The 6,720-nt window shown below is 38.2% G+C and overlaps 2 pseudogenes; one reads left to right on the forward strand and one right to left on the reverse strand.

The window, feature by feature from the left end:
* Nucleotides 1–208: 208 nt before the first annotated feature.
* Nucleotides 209–2,037, forward strand: LOC120116668 (annotated as a pseudogene).
* Nucleotides 2,038–2,143: 106 nt separating this feature from the next.
* LOC120116693 lies at nucleotides 2,144–3,297 on the reverse strand (annotated as a pseudogene).
* Nucleotides 3,298–6,720: the final 3,423 nt, after the last annotated feature.

The raw sequence follows: 6,720 nt of genomic DNA on the forward strand, positions 1-6,720 counted from the left end.
TCTATGCATCTTTACGCTTCTTGCCCGTGTATATTGAATGGCTGTCTACAGTTTGTATCCCTTCAAATAAATGCACGTTAAGATTTGAAGTTTGAACTGGGATTAAACATTAGAGCTATATTCAGTAACAACTTAGTATTGTAATTGTTAGGTAGGCCAATTTGGATGGCACTTTACGAAATTATATTGTTCATTGGGGGCTATCATGAAATTTTACACGACAGCGTAGATAAGAAACTTGAGACTCAAAAAACAAAAACACTTGTTCTGTTCTCTTAGCCGAAGTAGAAGACCCTATTCGAATGGATCTCTCACTTCACTCTTTAACGTTCGCATCCTACTGCAAGAGTAAGTCTCGACAAACTATGGACTCTCATTTAATTATATGCCTAAGAATGCGTGATACACCTTTTTTATGTTTATTTCTCTTTATTATGAACTTAACCACTCAGGCTTTATGGAACTAACTGGCAGTAGGTAGTTGTTGTAGATGCACTTAAATTTTGAAGCAATGAGAAACCCTCTAATGAAAAATTGACAATTATCCATTAAAGAGTAGGCCTTGGTCTCCACAGGGTTGTTGCTTTATTTGAATATATGAATTTCTATGGGTCAGCTGCGGGTAGGTTTCTGGTATTGTTTCAAAAACAAATCTCCACTGATCGTTCATTTTCTTCTTTATGAGGAAAGGTTTGTGATTTAATAGTGCAATTACTTGAGCTAATGATGGTTTCTTGAACTTGGTTTTTAGTTGGTGCTGGTGAAAGGAACACAATTGGGTAGGTTGGGGGCTGGGGGTGGATACACTAGGGTTAGTGTTAGTTGGAGATTATTGTTTCAAGGTGAATTCTTTTATTGGATGGGTGGAGTAAATTATTTGGTTTGAATCTTCTGATTTACTCTTTTACTTTTGATGGATGAATTGTGGCAAATTGTCAATTTTCTTGAGCTAATTTGATAGATAAACTCGACGATAAAGTAAAAGAGTTTTAGTCATGTAAGCTGTATCCCTGAACAATTTATATAGATAATGGTACAGTATTTCATTTTGATGCTGTGCAGCATTTGGAGACTCAAGGTCAAAAGTCCATTGTGTATTAGAGTATAGTGCCTGTTCCTTGATTAATGCAAAATCAAAAGAGCATAGACGAAAATTATCCACACGATATCCGGCATTGCCAGAAACGGCTGCTTCAGTAGCAATTGCTGCAGCAGTTGTGGGTGGTGCAGCAACATTTCTTGCTAGGAGAACCAAAGCCTCTGATGCAACTGAGGTTAGTACTTCATGTTTCCTCAAATTTTAGAAATGTCGGTTCCATAAACATTGAAACAAGTAAAATATTCCTCAAATTTTCCTTGTGACTATTCACCTTTGGTTTTTTCCTTTAAAATTGAAGGTTCCTTCGAGGCCATGTGAAGATTGTGAGGGTTCTGGGCTCTGTTCAGAGTGTAAAGGTGAGGGATTTGTGTTGAAAAAATGTCAGAAGAAAGTGCTGAAAGGGCGAGACTGACTGAAAGAATATGGCCACTCGATACACAGCTGGGTATATCTATATATTTCCTCATTATTTCCTCCCCTGTATTGTATGCATATTGTTGAGATGTTATGTTGAGCATTTGAGCTTTAATCTTCATTTCAGACTTCCCAAGAAATGGAGCTACTGCACAAAATGTTCCTCCACTCGATCATGTACTACCTGTGGCGCAGTGGAAAGTTGAGTTAGCCTACTAGTTTTGCTCCAACAGCAATGTTGTTTTTGGCCCAAAATGTTGCTGCCCCATAGCCATGGAAGAGGAGAATTAATCAAATTTCATCAAAGGTTACCTTTAAGATGACGTAAATAACTCTCTTTCAGATATCATATAAATAATTACCTATATTTCATCCATGTAAGTAAGCATCGGTTGGCAATCTTTCCAAGTCAAGTGGTTCCGGGAGTCGGAGCTAGTAGGAAATGGTCTTAGATCTCAGGAAAAGAAAATCAAGATTCCCTTTGATTACAATAAATAATGCCACCTCTGGATTGTTCATAGCTAAGTTGAAATGTGACACCTTTACTTATTATTCAGGAGTGGAACCAACAATTCGCCTAAAAAATACTCAAATGATCATTACAAATATCTGATTTTTATATAGACATAGTCATTCTATTTTCTTGAGCTTCTTCATTAGGAATAGAAACTGGAATCTTTTGCTATGGGTACAAGCAGATTCTAGTTGGATTGGTGTGGAATTCGGCGGAGTAGAAGATGATGCAATCTTCCTGCCGCGTTCTGACCAGCTGTTCTCAGCGAACTTGAGACTTCCCTGATGCAACACTTTCTGCTTCTCGTCCTCATTATGTTCAGAACTATAATAGTGTTCTTCTGTGTCCTTCACCACATCCTTTGAAGGAGGGAGAACATGCTACCCCATTGTGGGAAGAGAGCCAATGTCACAAGAAGGGTCCAGGCTACAATCCCAAGTTCATGACCCTCAATCCAAGTAAGACCCTGTTCTGTGGAGAATCTAGTTATTGAGAAGAATATTAGCTGTGTCAATCCTGATCCGAAGTTCCCTCCTGCTTCTGTCAGGCCTGAAATTATACCCAACAATCGTTGGGATAATGCCAAAAGTGGCACCACATGCAGCCTGGCCTCCAATGGAGAAGAGAATCATTGATACCCCATTGCCCAAAGTATCGAGCCGCTACATTGGAAGCATAACCACCAAAGGGGCGAGCAAGAAGATTACCCATTCCAAAGGTAGCAGCAACCGCGCCCACTGTGCGGAGTTTTAGATCCAACGTGGTGTTACCATAGAAAACTATATCTAGTTTATCAGCAGTGCTATTTTAAGTTAAAAAGGTGCTTACTTTAAGAACCTTAATCATTTGTTGTTTCATACAAGAGGGGATCTTAATCATAGAAGTACTCAGCAACAACATTATCAAACGGAAAATTCAACTCCCATGGAGTAGCCATATAGGAGAACAAAGATCTAGGTCATGTAATTTGTAGCATTATACCACGACACCTGAATAATGATTTGGAGTTTATTAGTAAACAATTGATATTTCAGATTTTTAAGCGTTTAAGAAAGATTAAAAGTGTAAGGAACTTACCTTGGAGAAATTGTCTTTTGCAACATCACCCTTCTTCTGCAACATCACCCTTCTTCTGCAGGGTACTAAGGTTCCCATTGGGAAAGTCTTGTCCAATTGTTAGGACCAAGATGCCCATGATGATGTGAAACCACCAGGGTATGAAAGAAAGGCAATTCTCTTCCCTTGTTACCCCTTCCGGCTGCAGTTCCATTCTCTCTCTAAATTTTAAAAAAAAAAATCGGAATGCCACCGAATCACAAACTACTTGAATCTTTTAGATCCTTTTCTTTCATTTCCAACATCTACTTGAATCTTGTTTATGGATATTAGAATATCTAGTTGCATCTAAACAGCTACGTTTAGTTCAGATTTCAGATTCAGAATAGAACAGAGCATACCCTTCTCGTCATTCAACAGGAAAGAATATTATTGTATGTTGTAATGCTGGCGCCTGCAAAGATTAAACGTAGGATGGTATTGTATTGGATGGGGTTGGTGATGAGGCCACACGTTTTCCGCGCTCGGACCAGCTGTTGTTGGCAAACTTGAGACTTGTAGAGTGCATGCCTCTTTTCTTTTCGTCCTTGTTCCACTCTGAGGAATAGTAATGTTCTTCGGTGGACTTGTTTACTATCAGAGTATAATAGTGCAGCTGATTAGCTGTAACTGTTTCTAGTTAAGTTGTTGCAATCGTTTCTGGTTAGTTGGGTTGTTTACTGATTAGTTGGGCTAGTTAGTCTGGTATTATATATAGTGGGCATGTCCACTATTCATACCCAATGTGTGAAGTATTCTTTTTTGGATTTTCCTAACTTTGTATTCGTTTACTGATATACAACAAAGTTTTGCAATCAGTCTTCTTTTTACTGCTTTGATTCACTCTTCCCTTTTTCAGTTTTCCATAGCTAGCATCATCTTCATTTACTATCATGGTATCATTCGCCTAAATTCCTGCGACCTCTTTGTCTTCTGTCCTGCGTAATTTTCTTGCATCCATGAATCGTCATTTTTCTCTTCGATTCTGGTTGTGATTCTGGTGAGATTGTTCTACTACTGCTTTAATTTGAACTCGCATCTTGTTTCGCCTAACTTTGTTCGGCATTTGTTGCTTCGTTCTGCTGCAATCGTGTTGATGTGCCCTAACTTGCTCTAGTATCACAATCTAATGCGAATTGGTTGAATTCTTTAAGTCTCGTGGCAATTTGTTTTTCGTTTGTGCTTGTTCTCAGGATTGATTTGTTGCATCTTCACTATTTTTGGTTGTTCTTCAATTTTTTGCTTAATTCAGTGTTTTGTCTATGCTCTGTGGTGGATCTTCAATACTGGTGAGAACATTCCTACTTCTTGGCTAATTAAGCTTACTGCATTCAGATCTTTTCTGTTTTTCTGATTACAACCTTGTACTTTGTTTGCTTTCTGTCTTCTGCTCTGAATGGCAAATACTGTTGATGAAACTGTTCTAAATGCCTCTGGTAGTTCTGCCTCTCCTGCTCCTAATAGGTTGTTCTCTACTAAGAAGATCAATGTTACTTTAGATGATCATAATTACTTGATATGGCATCAACAGGGTTTTTCTCACCATTAAAACGTATAGACTTCAGAAATATATAGACTCAAATGTTTCCTGGCCTACACAGTATATTACTTCAGATAGTATAGTTAGTTTGAACCATGAGTATGAACTGTATGTGGAGCAAGATGGAGCTCTTGCCTTATGGTTGCTCTCTACTGTTAGTGAGGAAGTTTTGCCTCATCTCATAGGTCTTAATACTGCAGCTGAAATCTGGAGTACACTGCACAGGGTTATACAGTGGCAAGACTACTTCAAGGCTAATGTCTTATAGGAGAATGCTTTATTCTCAGAGGAAGGGAGAGTTGAGTATGAGAGATTACTTGAAAATCAAGTCTGTTTGTGACAATCTAGCTAGTTGTGGTGAGATAATTTCAGAATATGAACATATCACTGCTATTTTAAATGGTCTGCCACCTGAGTTTGAGTCTGTTATCACTGTTATAACTGCTACTCCTACCCCTCCTGACTTAAGGTCTGTTAGCACTATTTTACTGGATGTTGACACTAGACAATCACATTCCTTCAACCATGTCACTGCCTGTGCTAATATTGCTACTCAAGCTGCAACTAATCAAGTGATCCTTAATAATTTGTCACAGTCCGAATATCAGAATAAGAGTGAATTTGTTGAGAATGATGGTCAAAACTTTGATAATAATAGCAACAGTAACAGGGGTAGAGGCCGAGGACGGTTCTCATCCTCGAGGCCATAATGTCAATTGTGTGGCAGAATGGGCCATCTTGTTGAAAGGTGCTATTATAGGTTTGACATGAGCTACAAAAATGAATTATCCTGCCCCCCACAGAATAACAATAACAGAGGTTATTCCACTGCTCAGGCCAATGTCAGTTCTTATAGTTCGAACAGTGGCACCTTCATCCCTTATAATTCCATGTACTATACCCCTTCACCTTTGATAACAGCCCCACAAGGTCCTGTATTTCCAGCCCCACAAGGTCATGTTTTTTGCCCACAATCATTTCCTTTTACTGCTCATCAGCAGGCCTACCCAAATCCTTACAATATGTCCTCTTTTCCTTCAACAAATATACCTCAGTCCACAGCCCCTATTCAGTCTCATACCACATCTCAAGCTTACATAGCTACACCTGAAATTGTGGATGATAATGCTTGGTATCATGACTCTGGAGCAACACACCATATCACTAAAGATTTTAACAACCTACAGGTTAAAGATACTCATTCTGGAACAGGTAGTGTGATTGTTGGTAATGGTAATTCCCTACCAATACAGTACAATAGTAACTCATTTTTCTATTCTAGGTCTAATAAGTTTCATTTAAATAGGTTATTTTATGTGCCTAATATCACTAAAAAGTTGTTATCTGTGTCTAAATTCACTTAGGACAATCAGGTTCTGCTTGAATTTTATCCTGATTTTTGTCAAGTTCGTGACCTGCACACTCGGAAAATTCTGTTAAAATGGAGTGAAGATGGAGGACTATACAAATTCAATATTGACATGAATAAACCTGTTGGTAGTGACTCTGGTGATAATAATAATTATCTGCATACTGGTGATATTAATAATTCTGCTCATAATTCTGTGTCTTCAATAAGCTGCCATATTGTAAATACTAGAGTGTCTATGGATGTATGGCACAAAAGGCTAGGTCATCCTTCTAAAGAAGTTTTGTTTTTTACATTAAAACACTACAATGTAATTCCTTTTAATATAAATAAAGATCAAATGTTGTGCAAAGCATGTCACCTTGCTAAGTCACATAAACTGCCCTTTTATGAATCACATATTGTTTACTCACAACCTTTAGAGCTTGTAGTTTCTGATGTATGGGGTCCTGCCCCTGTGTACTCTAATGGATTCAGATATTATGTTGCCTTCACTGATACACATAGTAGGTATACTTGGATCTATTTTTTAAAACAAAAATCTGAAGTCAAAACTGTTTTTATTCAGTTTCATAAACAGGTAGAAAGGCAGTTTGGTGTCAAACTCAAGGTGTTTCAGTCAAATGGAGGGGGCGAGTTTGGTGTTCTTCAAGACTACATGAAGGAGCAAGGCATTGTGCATAGGATGT

This window comes from Hibiscus syriacus, unplaced genomic scaffold (genome assembly GCF_006381635.1).
Source record: "Hibiscus syriacus cultivar Baekdansim isolate YM2019G1 unplaced genomic scaffold, ASM638163v2 tig00110302_pilon, whole genome shotgun sequence".
Classification (NCBI taxonomy): Eukaryota; Viridiplantae; Streptophyta; class Magnoliopsida; order Malvales; family Malvaceae; genus Hibiscus; species Hibiscus syriacus.